Source organism: Ammodytes marinus, assembly GCF_949987685.1.
Source record: "Ammodytes marinus genome assembly, chromosome: 1".
Classification (NCBI taxonomy): domain Eukaryota; kingdom Metazoa; phylum Chordata; class Actinopteri; order Uranoscopiformes; family Ammodytidae; genus Ammodytes; species Ammodytes marinus.
In genome coordinates this window covers 16,458,690-16,473,748 of record NC_137230.1, presented here as the reverse complement: position 1 = coordinate 16,473,748, position 15,059 = coordinate 16,458,690, and positions in this window count along the sequence as shown.

Below are 15,059 nucleotides of genomic sequence, written 5' to 3'. Positions count from 1 at the left end.
GGCATTAAATACACTTCCTATAGAAAAGTCCATTTATGAAGCTAGGCTCACAGAAACATCAGGATTGACTTAAAGGGGACATATTATGAAAAACCAAACATTGCCGGTGTTTGGGCACACTGTTTAGGTTATTGGCGTCCCTACCAGCACACACAAGCTTCAAAAAGACAAATATGTCAGTTTCTTCTGGGACACTTATTTCGAAAAAGGGGGGATTTGAAGGTTTGTTCCAAAAAACACCGACTGATGACGAAATCGGTCGGTTTTCATTATCATAAATACTCCCACGAGAAAGCTCACCAGAAACTCGGCAGTTGATTGGCAAATCAAGACGCCCCGTTGGTAACCACACACACCTGGCTGAGCCTCCACTCCCTCATGCAACAACAGAGGAGAAGCAAGCTGCAGTGTGAGCTCAACCTCAAGCTACCATCACACCCCAGCCTCGAAGCACACTAGGGCTGAATGGATTTACTTCATTTTTTGTATATCTCCAGCAAAGGTTTGCAATCTGTTTGTGTGATCAAAGCCTTTTTACTGGAGTGTGGAGGAGACTGTGCCAGGAAGACTGAGACACCATCCGTCCGAAATGTAAGTAGTCCTATTTTAAAAATAATTCTGTCCGTTTGTTAGTTCAATGTCTGTAATGTGCTTTATTTTATCCCTCCTATAATAACCAACACCGACTGAAATGAGAGAATGCGGGGTTTAGTCGTTAGCATTAGCGCCCGCTAGCTTTACCGTTAGCTTTATGCTAACGGTTAGAGCTGTGAGTCTTTTGCAGTGACTGTTATTTGGCTCTTTTGTGAGCTCAAGTTAGTCCTGCCGTGACAGCCCCTGTGTGAAAAACAGACGGTGAAACTGTAGGGTGTGATGGAAACTGAAGAGTATTTTTTTAATAGCTTCATCCTGCTACCTGCTAGCTGTCTATTGTATAGCTCAAGTACACACCGCAATAAGTCTGCGGACAGTGTGTAGTACAAGCAGCAGTGGGCCTATTACATGATCTCCAGTGTAATGTACACATAGACAGGAATACTGTAAGTTGTCTCTGCTGGTGTTTGTTTCTTGTCCATTATATTTCAAAAAGCACACAGTATCACTCAGAACTTGTTGCTTATTGAGCCAGGGCTATACTGAATTTGTTACTTTGCCATAACAGATGTATGATGTAGGCCATGTCAGCTAGGCTACATGATGTAACATTGAATGTGCCATGTTTTACAGGTATCTGAGTGACCTGATGGAGCCGGACGGAGCCACCAAGACCGTCACACTATCCGTTCCTTCAGAGGAGGATGTGTTCACTGGGTGGGACAGGTGGTCTTCTTCAGGGCCCAACAACAACTGGACAGTTACATAAAAGTTATGGCTTTGCTTCTGTTTGATATGTACACTTCATATTTTCATTCCACTGGCTATGAATAAACTGCTTTATCTTTAAGGATGTTTTTGGTCTTTTTAAAATGTAATGATACTGTTTTATCAGAGAAAATCTTCAGCGAGATGAAAATGTGAGTTTCAAGTAATCCTTTACTACAGGTAGCAAACAGTGACAGTAAGCAACACAATACATTTTTTAACGGTAAAACTTTTTTATGAATGAGTGATCACAATACAAATGATACATTATCTACTAGATATTGAAATGTTGTCAGATAATTTGCAGCTCTGACAAACCTAAAGCACGATTATTTCAACCATACATTTTACAAAAGATAATGCCTTTCCAGTGAATCTTGACATGATTCAGGATACATTCTTTTCCATTATGGTTACTGTACATTTTTACATGTCAACTCACAACCAAAGCTTTTTCACTCCACTGGGCTGTAGATCATTCCACAGACCTGTAAAGACAAATGTAAAACAGGGTGTATGTTACCAGTTTAGAGAGTTTATGCATAAATACTTGGCTCAAATTATGTTATTGACTGTGACATAATTAAACAGTATTTACCTGAGGATAATGTCAGGGAAATCAGAAATCTTGATGCCATTTTCACAGTTTTCAGCTCAGACTCCTGTCTGAACAGGTTCAGTTGTACATCTTTTAGTTTAGAACTGGTTAGTGCCGATATTTGTGGTAGAAATGAAGCTAAACATGTTTACATTGGTTTCCATGCTGCATTGGCCAAAAGTAAACAAAACTGACAGCTGGGCGTGTGCCATGCCCATGTACAGGTGAAACTCGAAAAATTAGAATATCGTGCAAAAGTTCATTTATTTCAGTAATTCAACTTTAAAGGTGAAACTAATATATTATATAGACTCACTACATGCAAAGTGAGATATGTGAAGCCTTTATTTGTTATAATTGTGATTATTATGGCTTACAGTTTATAAAAACCCCAAATTCAAAATCTCAGAATATTAGAATATTACATAAAATCAATAAAAAAAGGTTTTTAAATACAGAAATGTCGGCCCTCTAGAAAGTATAATCATCCATATGTATTAAGTACTTGGTTTGGGCCCCTGTTGCATGAATTCTTGCCTCAATGCGGTGTGGCATGGATGCTATCACTCTGTGGCACTGCTGAGGTGTTATGGAAGCCCAGGTTGCTTTGATAGTGGCCTTCAGCTCCTCTGTATTGTTGGGTCTGGTGTGTATCATCTTCCTCTTGACAATAGTCCATAGTTTCTCTATGGAGTTCAGGTCAGGAGAGTTGTCTGGCCATTCATGCACAGTAATACCATGGTCAGTCAACCAGTTACCAGTGGTTTATGGTACTGTGGGCAGGTGCCAAGTCTAGCTGGAAATGGAAATTGTCATCACCATAAAGCCTGTCAACAGACAGAAGCATGAAGTGCTCTAAAATCTTCTGGTAGATGGCTGTGGTGACTTTGGACTTGATAACACAGTGGACCAACAGCAGCAGATGACATGATACCTCAAATCATCACTGATCCAAATTAAATGTTGCATTTAATTTGGAAATCAAGGTCCCACAGTCTAGAGGAAGAGTGGAGGGGCATAAAATCCAAGGGGCTTGAAGACCACAGTCAAGTTTCAACAGTCAGTGATGATTTGAGGCACCATGTCATCTGATGGTGTTGGTCCACTGTGTTATCAAGTCTAAAGTCACCACAGCTGTCTACCAGGAGATTTTAGAGCACTTCATGCTTCTGTCTGTTGACAAGCTTTATGGAGATGCTGAATTACTTTTTCCTGCAAGACATGACACCTGTCCACAGTGCCAAAACCACAAGAAACTGGTTGACTGACCATGGTATTACTGTGTTGATTGGCCAGACAACTCTCCTGACCTAAACCCAATAGAGAAACTATAGAGTATTGTCAAGAGGCAGATGAGACACACCAGACCCAACAATACAGACGAGCTAAAGGCCTCTATCAAAGCAACCTGGGCTTCCATAACACCTCAGCAGTGCCACAGGCTGATAGCATCCATGCCACGCCGCATTTAGGCAATCATTCGTGCAAAAGGGGCCCAAACCAAGTACTTAGTACATATGCATGATTATACTTTCTAGAGGGCGGACATTTCTGTATTTAAAATACATTTTTTATTGATTTTATGTAATATTCTAATTTTCTGAGATTTTGAATTTGGGGTTTTTATAAACTGTAAGCCATAATAATCACAATTATAACAAATAAAGGCTTCACATATCTCACTTTGCATGTAATGAGTCTATATAATATATTAGTTTCACCTTTAAAGTTGAATTACTGAAATAAATGAACTTTTGCACGATATTCTAATTTTTTGAGTTTCATCTGTAGGTAGGTATAGAGTAAATGAGCAGGGCGGTGCATGCACGCCCATGTAGATCTGGGGCCGGTTTCCCAAAGCCTTCTTAGAGCCTTCTTAACGCTACGTCATTCGTAACCCCTACGTAGAGTTTCTACTTAACGTTTCGCCTGTTTCCCGAAACGTTCTTTGCTACGAATCTCTTTCGTACGTCATACGTTGGTAAGGTTGGTCTGGAGCGCCCGCAGAGCCTTCTTAGCTCTACCGTAGGGATGTTTCAGCTCTCACTTGTGTCATTTAACTAATAAATCTGACTGTATTTCATATCAAACGGACACAGCGATGACTGTATTTAATAACAAACTGTTTAAAACGATCCAACTGTATATAGTGTATATCACGTAGCCTATATTTAAAGTAGGCTTAGGCTATTATATATTTTAGCAGAATACCATTAACTCTGATTCACAAAGTGTTTTTCATGGGATGGACTTAAAGATCTAAAATTCCTTCCAGATACACAATTGTACCATTTCTCTCAAACATTGTTCACAAATCTGTCTAAATGTGTGATAGTGAGCACTTCTGCTTTGCTGAGATAATCCATCCCACCTCACAGGTGTGCCACATCAAGATGCTGATCTGACATCATGATTAGTGCACAGGTGTGCCTTAGACTGTCCACAATAAAAGGCCACCCTGAAATGTGCAGTTTTGTCTCACAGCAAAATGCCACAGATGCCACAAGCATTGAGGGAGCGTGCAATTGGCATGCTGACAGCAGGAATGTCAACCAGATCTGTTGCTTGTGCATTGAATGTTCATTTCTCCACCATAAGCCGTCTCCAGCAACTTCGCACAGCCATTGAAGAGGAGTGGACCAACATTCCACAGGCCACAATTGACAATCTGATAAACTCTATGCGAAGAAGATGTGTTGCACTGCATGAGGCAAATGGTGGTCACACCAGATACTGACTGGTTCTGAGTCCCCAGACGCCCAATAAAGCAAAAAAATGCACATTTCAGAGTGGCCTTTTATTGTGGACAGTCTAAGGCACACCTGTGCACTAATCATGATGTCAGATCAGCATCTTGATGTGGCACACCTGTGAGGTGGGATGGATTATCTCAGCAAAGCAGAAGTGCTCACTATCACACATTTAGACAGATTTGTGAACAATGTTTGAGAGAAATGGTACAATTGTGTATCTGGAATGAATTTTAGATCTTTAAGTCCATCTCATGAAAAATGGGAGCAAAAACAAAAGTGTTGCGTTTATATTTTTGTTGAGTGTATATGAACAAGTAGCCTACTTTTTAGTCATCTAACTGACTGGACAATCAGCATTAACCGAATGGATGCGATGTCCGTCAATATGAAAATACTTTATACGTGATACACTATAGCCTACAGTCGGATCGTTTTTATCAGTTTGTTATTAAATACAGTCATCGCTGTGTCCCTGTGATATGAAATACAGTCAGATTTATAAGTTTAATGACACAAGTGAAAGTCCCTGCGATTGCTGTGGCATCGCCAGAGATACAAACCCCCACATTTCCTTCCGTAAAGCACCATGCGTAAAACGGACACGAGTGACATCCCTGTTGCGCATGGAACTGCCACAAGTCATTCATGATGAAAATAATTGCTGTAAACAATTAGTATAGGCTATGGTAGTATGTTCGACATGGTTAACACTAGAACCTCCGCCCGCACTGTGTTCCACACCGGCTGTCAGCTGAGCCCGGGCAGAGTGCGTCGGATCCTCCGCCTCAAAACATGTAAACGTGCGAAAAAATTAATGAATAATCAATTAGAGCTTACCTTAAAATAAGTGTGCCATGTTACTGTTTATTGTATTTAGGATTTTAGCTCATTTGGACGCTGTTTGGGCCGTCTGTTTTTATTTATATAGGCTATTGGCGATATTATATCTGCTTTCAGTTTCATTACTGACCCACCAAGTAACGTGATTAGTGTTCTTAAAGATAGGCCTACTTAGATTATAAAACAAGAGTTCCAAAACACAGATGATGATTCAACAAACTAATTTATGACTTTATATTACACTAGAAATGCACGGGTAGATTTGATTAGACAGCATACAGATGCAGCTGCGCATGAAATGAGCAGGAAATGGGTAATCGAACTCGGAGCAACCGATTTCAGCAGTGTACGAACGACGTAAGGAGTGTTTCTCCTAAGACACCGTTCGGGAACCACGACTACAGAGGTAAACAACTTTGGTAAGTCATAACGTAGGAGTCTTCGTAGCTCGCTAAGAGAGGACGTTATCGGGAAACCGGGCCCTGACCAGTCAGAGCAGACTAGTATTTTTGCGAAGGGGGGTAAGATGTCAAAACCAAACTTTTGAGATAGAGGGCAGAGAAGGCTGGAAAAGGCGATGAAGAAATGGGAAATGGTAGAAAACTATTGGGTTTTTTGAACAATAAACCATGAAAACCTTTTCTAGTAGACCTTGGAAATACACCTTTAAAACCGAGATTTATCATAATATGTCCCCTTTAAGTGAAATATACATCTTAATGTGCATAGATCGGCATCACAGGTCTTCAAGCTACAACAAAATGATGAATGAAAGTTCAGGCTTGTTTCTGTGCAGCCCAGCTCATAGCAACACAATCCTATTCGTATTTATATAGCTCAATATTCAACATCACCATAAGCAATTCCTTTCAAGTCAAGTGACTCTTGAAAATGGAGGAATTTTAGTATAATGTTTTGTAAGTACTTTCACAGCATTGTTAAGCCGTCATAGCTGGTATAGGGCTACAGTAAGGGCAAGTGTGCTGCAGGCAGTGTGGAGGATAAGGATGTTTTCTGCCTCATGTAAGCAGTCTGAGTAAATAAAGTAGATAGAACACTCAAATAGTTGTTTTATCTGCCAGTTTGTATGTTACCAATAAATCAAATATAAATATAAATGTGTGTAAGACTACCTGTTGGTTTCTGTGTGTGTTACAGCTAAGGGGTTTGTTGGTGGTTCTCACTACTTAAAATGTAGGCCTACATGCTCATGTTATATGTCCCCTATGCCCGGTCTGAGCTTGGTAAAACCGCTTTTAGCCATAGTGCCCCTGACTCCTGGAACAGCCTACAACATACAATTAGAATAAATACACTCATAACTGTTAACCAATTTAAAATTATTATTTTGAATCAGCCCCTCTACACTTGTAACTGTTTTAATTAGGCTATTGTCTCTCATTCAATTGATCTGAATGTTTTAAATTGTTGTTGTCTGTGTGTGTGTGTGTGTGTGTGTGTGTGTGTGTGTGTGTGTGTGTGTGTGTGTGTGTGTGTGTGTGTGTGTGTGTAAACTTGTTATGTATTCTCATTGTATATTGTGTATCTGTACAAACTCGACGTCATTGTAAAAGAGGGTCACCCCTCAATTGATCTTTCGAGGTTAAATAAAGGAAAATTAATGAATATGCAACAAAGTTTTTTCAACTGTTCACTAGATGACACAGTAGCCCCTTTTACACAGAGATTGCGGCATATTGACGGAACAATATCACTCCAATATGCCAGCTTTGCTTGCTTCTGTGTTATTTACACAGAACCAAGCAACGCCGGTGTTGCACAGAAATCTGTGACCTGTCAGAATGTGTGACCCTAGAGGGCGCTGTTCTTATTTCTTAACTGATTTCAATAGACTGTAGTCATATAACAACCTGAGCTGCATTCCAATAGTAGTTGCACTTCCCCTTGTTCATTTACCCTCAGCCCTTGGTATGACGTAACAGCAGACGTTGCACGGAGGGAACTTGGAGTGTGGAGGGAGAGTGGGTGGGGGAGGAGCGGGGGATTTAAATGGAACCCACTTGCCCACTTGCCCTTGTAGTCGCAATGGACCGTCAGTTACATAGGTAGTTGTAGTTCTGAATCCAAATAATACAGAATTATAACATTCTGCTAAGGTAGTCTATATTGCAGAACGCCATTTCCATAGCATAACAAACATTGAATTTCGACACAGTAACTCAGATTATCAAGATATTGTTACTTACACATGCAAATTGTTTGCTCCAACATATTTTCTTATTTATGTTAGTTTCAACCAAAAACATTTGTTTTAAATAGTCCTATAATTGGCAGCCATTGGTTATAGCAGCAATGTGTAAACTGCAATACATTCACTGGATTGTTCGTATGGAAATAGGATAGGCTAATTAAGTCGTTTTGGAATATATTTATATATATATTTGTCCTGCGGGTGGCCGCGATGTCCCTAAAAGCATACAGTCTACCGGAAAATAAAAGGAGAAGAAGAAGAAGAAGACGAACTGCAATGCACTGTGGGTGATATCCACCTCGAAGTGACCATGGATGTTCACTTGATCACTCAGCCCTCCGAGGGTCTATCTCACGAAGTTCACTTCAGTTTCCAGACAATTGGAACGACACTTAAGATGGCGGCGGGGATTCCCCCGAGGGCAAGTGCTTAGGGCAAGTGAACGAGGGCCTGTTTAACGGGTATTGGAACGCAGGGCCAGTCTCACAGTGAAATGTTTTAATTAGGGCCCGAGCACCGACCGGTGCGAAGCCCTATTGAAATGCAAAGGATTCTTATTAGGGCCCGAGCACAGAAATGTGCGAAAGCCCTATTGAAATCGGTCAGATTTTTATTATTAGGGCCCGAGCACCGAAGTGGTGCGAAAGCCCTATTGAAATCGGTATGATTATTATTCCCTATTCTTTTTATTCTTCATTTTTGGCACTTTTCACCCCTTTCCCCTGGAGCAATAGTTGAAAAACTCTGCAGGCAGGTCAGACCTGCAAGAAATTGCAATGTATCAGTGGTTCAGGATTTGTGCAAAAAGACGGCGCCCCCTATGGCCACAGGAAGTCGCTGTAATTTCGCTCTGCACTGTCCCATGTGCTCCAAACTTCACCCGCCTGGTAAGAGCCCAGGCCTGAGGACTTCCTCGCATCCGTATCAAGCGCGTCGCGGCAACTTCCACACTTCTGGTGACAGGTATTACTGTGCCGCGTGCTGCGAAGAGGAGGAGACTGCGGCGCGTTCTCTCACGCGGTCGCCCGGAGCGCCATGGCCGGCCAGGACGGCGTCCAGCACGGAGGTGCGAGGGCCCGGTCATCACTGCTCGCAGTTTTAATAATTATGTTGGTCCACAGCTGAAAACATAGTTTTACAAAAACAGCTCTGCAATTGAGAGATTATTAAGTTGTTTGCTTCCAATTTAAATGTTTGAACAGTGGAAATAGTATAGCCTACACATTTCACTGTGATGGGTAACTGGGTTGGTTATTCACCTTTTAAAAGAAAATAATAATCTGACCATTTCAGTGCCAATTTTGAGAAACGTCTACGATTTAACATCGCCTATATTTCACTATGAGACTTGGTTAATCAATAAGTACAGCCCCCTCTAGGGTCACACATTCTGGCAGGTCACAGCTTTCGGCGCAACACCGGCCTGCTGGCGCATCAGTAGCCCCTTTTACACAGCGTTCCGGAATGAAAGAGGTGCTTGTAAACAGCGTCAGGTGTGACGTAAACATTTAGCACCGCGCCGGTCAGCTGCTTTACAACAACAACACTGGCCGGTGAATTGAGAGCAGAAGTGCTGGAGCTTGCAGTAAGAGGGCCGTATTTTACTGTCCCCACGATGTGCCGGTTGATCTCGCGACGCGCTGAGTCCAACATCTCTGGGACTGTTAACCAAACTGACAAAAATCACTCCGCTGCTCACTGCTTCACCTCTGTGTCTGTGTGTGTGTGTGTGTGTGTTTGTGTGACAGGTTGGCTGTGAGCGAGTCTCTTTTAGGCCTTTCACACCGCCGCAAAATCGGAGCTAGTTCTGGGCTTGTTCGGAGTTAGAGCCAGTGTTTTGGTTTCACACCGCCAGAGAGCCTGCTCCGGGCCGTAAAAACCGGGGGAACTCATACCCCAGGATTGAGCAGGGTTTGATAAGAACTGCTTGCGCGAACGGTTGGGGGAGGGATTATCCTGACCAACCAGAGCAACTCAAACCTCATGCCCGCCATATTTAAAAACACCGCTACTACGAGACGTAAACATAACATAATTACCGAACGTAGCGATCAAATTGACCGGCGAGAATACGCTGTATGGGTCCTGTTTGCTTAAGAAAGCAAAGCGAGAGCCAACAAGTGTAAAAATAAGACGTATTCGCCGCTGTTGTTGTGCTTAAAGCTAGCGGTAGCTTTAGCGTTAGCCACAAGAGCAGCGGCGTCGGGTGACGTACACACACGTTTACAGTGACGTCATGACGTTGCTCTCTTGCCGGCTCCATGGCTGTCTCCGGTCGATGTGAAACCAACCGGTTCATAACTGGGATAAGGCTGTAACCAGTTTTGAACTGACCCCAACACCAGCCTGGAACTGACTCTTGGTTCATTTTGGTGTGAAAGGCCTATTTGTGAGGGCAGAAATCTGCCAATCAGACATACACATACACAGTGTGTGAAGTCACGTTACTGTAGACAGAAATAAAGTGTGGATATACGCTCAGATTTAGGATAATAATATATAATAGCGGAGGCGATCCGGTCGCAGCCTAGCTTAGCCTAGCCTAGCTTTCCCATTGTGTGTGTGTTTGTGTGACAGGTTGGCTGTGAGCGAGTCTCTTTGTGAGAGCAGCGATCAGACATACACACACACACACACAGTGTGTGAAGTCACGTTACTGTAGACAGAAATAAAGTGTGTATATACGCTCAGACTTAGGATAATAATAGCGGCGGCGATCCGGTCGCAGCCTAGCTTAGCCTAGCCTAGCCTAGCTTAGCCTAGCTTTCCCATTGTACAACTTCCCCCGGGCAGAAATAGACTTATACACTCTGCAAAATGAAGCGTGGGGGTTTGTATTGAGCAGCGGACCTTATGACCAGCTAGATTATACGCCGTTCCTTTTATTTGGTGATTTTTACGGGACATCAGGCCGCCGTGGTTAATGTTAAACACGTCCTTCAACTGCTAACATGGTCGCATGTTTAGAACGTAGGCTATGGAACGTCAAACGCCCCCCTGTTCCGCAACAACAAGCTGGCCGCATTTAAACAGAGAGGCGGAACTGATTGTGTCGGGAATCTTACTACCCCCGAGGTAGTAAAATTCCCTGAACAATCTCTCGCACCTTTCTTCCCTCGTTCCGCAACGGTCGCATTTATACAGCAGGGCGGAGGGCCGAAATTCTGGCATATTCCCGACTTTCACTGGCTGTGTAAAAGGGGCTATTGGCTCTGTTGTGGTTTCAGGGGTGGCAAGAAAGCAGAAAGTGAAACTTCAGTTCTAAATTGGTGTGCAAATAAGTTTGTATTTGAAACGGTAAGTATTGCAATTACATAAATGTTAACAGTAAAATCTCTGCAGACCTGGTTTTAAAAAGCCACCCCATGTCAAAACTCCAGAAACAGCCCTAGACAGGATTTGATTTAGGGCCCCTCATTATGTCGAGTTCCGTCTGCCTGCTGAGAATTACATGCAACAGGTAAAGGTGAAACTACCAGACATTGTAATGATTTGAGAGGCAAAGGCAGTGATGATAAATAAATAAAAGTCTTTTGTTTTTCGAAGAAATGTATACGTTTTTATTTTATTTATCTCTTCAATGTTCTTTGTGGATGTGTTTTTTGAAGTTCAGATATTTTCTATATTTGCCTGTGGCTTCACAGGCAATTAATTAACCCCAGGAGGTGTTCCGTCATTTCAGGTTTTCTTGGGGCTGACAAAATGTAATAGTAATATAATCTGGTAATTCTTATTTAGATTCAATTTAGTTGATGAAAACAGCTTGGAGTGCTTGCAAACTACACTGCTCAAAAAAATAAAGGAACACATAATCCAAACAATGCAACTCCAGGTAGTGCATCTCATCCATGATGGCACATCAATGCGCGCTGTGGTAAGACGGTTTGCTGTGTCTCCCAGCACAGTGTCTAGAGCATGGAGGAGATACTAGGAGACAGGCCAGTACATCAGGAGACGTGGAGTGGGCCGTCGAAGGACAACAACCTAGCAGCAGGACCGCTATCTGCTCCTTTTTGCAAGGAGGAACAGGAGCCCTACAAAATGACTTCCAGCACGCCCACAAATATGCATGTTTCTGCTCAAACTGTCAGAAACGGACTCCATGAGGGTGGTATGAGGGCCCGACGTACACAAGTGGGGCCTGTGCTCACAGCCCAACACCGTGCAACCTGACTAGTATTTGCCAGAGAACACCAGGATTGGCAGATGAAAGCAGGTTCACACTGAGCACATGTGACAGACGTGACAGAGTCTGGAGACGCCGTGGAGAACGTTCTGCTGCCTGCAACATCATCCAGCATGACCGGTTGATGGTCAGTGATGGTCATGGGAGGCATATCCTCCGAGGGCCGCACAGACCTCCATTTTCTAGCCAGAGGTACCCTGACTGCCATACCGGGATGATAGGGGAACTCTGGCTGTTAGAAAAGCCATACTAACGTCCTCCCTTCTACATACTCAACATGTATACATACTGTCTACTTAACGATAGATTGTGTATGCGAGGTTCGTCGGACCGTTTACACTGAAGTATACAGAAGATTTAAAAAAAAAACTTCTGTGTTGTTTGAAAGACGCAATGCATTGTGGGGCGGTTGAGCAGGAAAAGTAACCTGTCGATCCATACACAAAATCTTCCCGGAATCAAGTACTCATCCGGGCATTTTCTCGCCTACACAAACTCGCATACAACATACTCAAAATTGACGTCAAAATTAGTATGAGTAGGACATTAGTATAGCTTTTCAAACACAGCCATTGTCAGTCATTTTAAAGGAGACAAACACAAATCAGCAGGCAGTGCGATGTTTGCTCCTCCTTTCAGATGCCAGTATGAACTGAGCATAGCATGAACCACATCTAAACACCATTAATTTTACATTATGAACAAATTGGAAGTCTTTATTTGAATTAAATGTATTCAGTCTTTATTGACAGGGGCTCATACTGAAACTACTGTCACTTTCTACTTTTGCGTTAAAAAAAAATACAATTCAGACATTTTGGAAATATGAATGATGGCAGATTAATTATTATTCTATATTGGGGTCAAAATTACTTTGGATGATCTCAACATATAAATATGATACAAATTTTGTTTACTTAAATAACTTAAAACTAAGTGAAACCAGATTAAAACAGGGGTAAACAAGTTCTTATGTGGATTGTACTAGGGATAAAAGCTGCTATTAGCATTAAAGTGTATATCCATTGAATACAATATGCAACTCTAATGTTATTATTATTATTATTATTTTTAACTCTGATTATGCCTGGGGTCACCAGGGACCCCGTCAGTAGTCCATGAATGTAACATAGGTTGGTAGGATGAGGGTTAAAAAACTGCTTATATCACACAACAGACCTGAGACCAAGCAATATTTTTACCACAGGAATAACATTTGCCATAATGTTGATGACAATGTACAAACATCAGTTTAAAGTGGAACCAGTCAATTTATCAAAACACAAAGCTCTCTACTCATTATAACTTCATTTTGGTATATTGTATTTTCAATGTTAATTTTATAAAGGACAATTTTACTTTTTTTGTATTACTTTTTGTCTGCACTGAACTAATCCCACTGCTGCTGCATACACTATATTTCCCATGTATTGTCTCAATAACTTTTCATTTTATCCAGTCTTAATTCAGTTAGGAGACAGCTCTTGCCACTGATTACATTCTGACAAAGCCTCTTTTAAGGTCATCACAGTCAATTACATAGACTATTTAAATTCCCCTCACAGTAAGGTAAGAGTACTGTGTACTGCGCTATTATTTACTATATATGGTACTGTGTGTAATTTTCTTTTAAACTGAAAACAATCATATGTTTCTTCAATTTATCTCCTGTAGAAAACACAAGGCATCATGATGCGATGAGCAGCATAGGCCTACAATAAATCTCTTTTAAAGTGAATTAAGTAGGCCTATCAAGGTAGGCCTCACAAAACAAAAAGATTAGACTATTAATTACATTTGTATACTAAGTGACACTATTATGTATGTTTTGTACATTTTAAAGAAGCTGCAATAGCTTACTTTAACTGATCAGCTTTCTTTTTTAAATATCCTTTTTTCAAATTTACTTTATAGCCTAGTAACACCGTCACGTGATTCTTATTTTACCGGTCTGCTCTTTGATGTGGAGCACGTGAACAGACGGAGGGCGCTCGAGACACAGCTATTCGCCGAGCACACGTTCATTACATTTAGACTAATTAGCTGGCTAGCAGACTTTATAAACATGACCTTTCATTGCAGGCAGCGGTTATTATTGTGACATTTCTCACAGGTTCAGTCCACATCATGGCGTTTTCCCTGGTGAGTTAAAAAAAATAAAAAATTAATTAAACTGGTGAATTAAGCTAAATTAGTTCGGGCAACGTCTAGTTATCGCTTGACCTTTTGTGTCATGAAAACTCCACCGACGTCTCCGTTTGACCTTTACATTTGAATTCCCACCTAAATGAACTCACCAGAATTTTTTAAAAACGGAAGAAAAACACTTTTCACTTTGGTAGCCTACATGTATAGGTGACTTACCTTGAGCTTCACATTTTATATTTAAAGAAACAAAGACTCTGGGATTCATTTCTCCTCTCTCACTGGTTTCCGCCTACAGAGAAACGATCCCCGAAGGCCAGACACTCCGGACTCCGATTCTCCGGCCCTGTCCACCTGCAGCAACGCCGACATCTTCCGCAGGATGAACACCATGCTGGGCAATGCTCTGGATTTCACCGGTGTGTGCACCACACCTAACACCAGGGGAAAGTCAGACCTGCTGTGTGGTAAAGGCTTATTTATGTTTGCACAGTGGTGCAGGTGGACTTGGCTGGAAAAGCCAGAAAAGATCCATGCTTGGTTACTTTGACACTGCTGGTGTTTAAACACTTTTCTGTCTAAAGACAAGGTGTTAAAGACATACTGAGATGTAGCCTATCCTGTTCCAGTTTCTCGACTGCATCTTTACCCCTCTGAGCAGACATCAATAATACAGCTTGTAGTTTAATGTAGCTTAATTATTTAGATATTCTTGTATTTCAGTCATTGTAAAATCAAATAGGCCTATATTCTGTAAATGTTATATCCCTACTTATGAAAGATAAAATGCTGTTTCAAGGCCACACTGCCAGTAATACAATATTGTCTATAGATTATACCTCATATGATTACTAATGCTCCTGAAGTCATCAGTTTCACTGTCTAGTTTCTATTTTTTTTATCTAGGCCTACTCTATTTGAGAAGCTAAAATTGATAACTTGATCAAAAAATTATTTGAAATT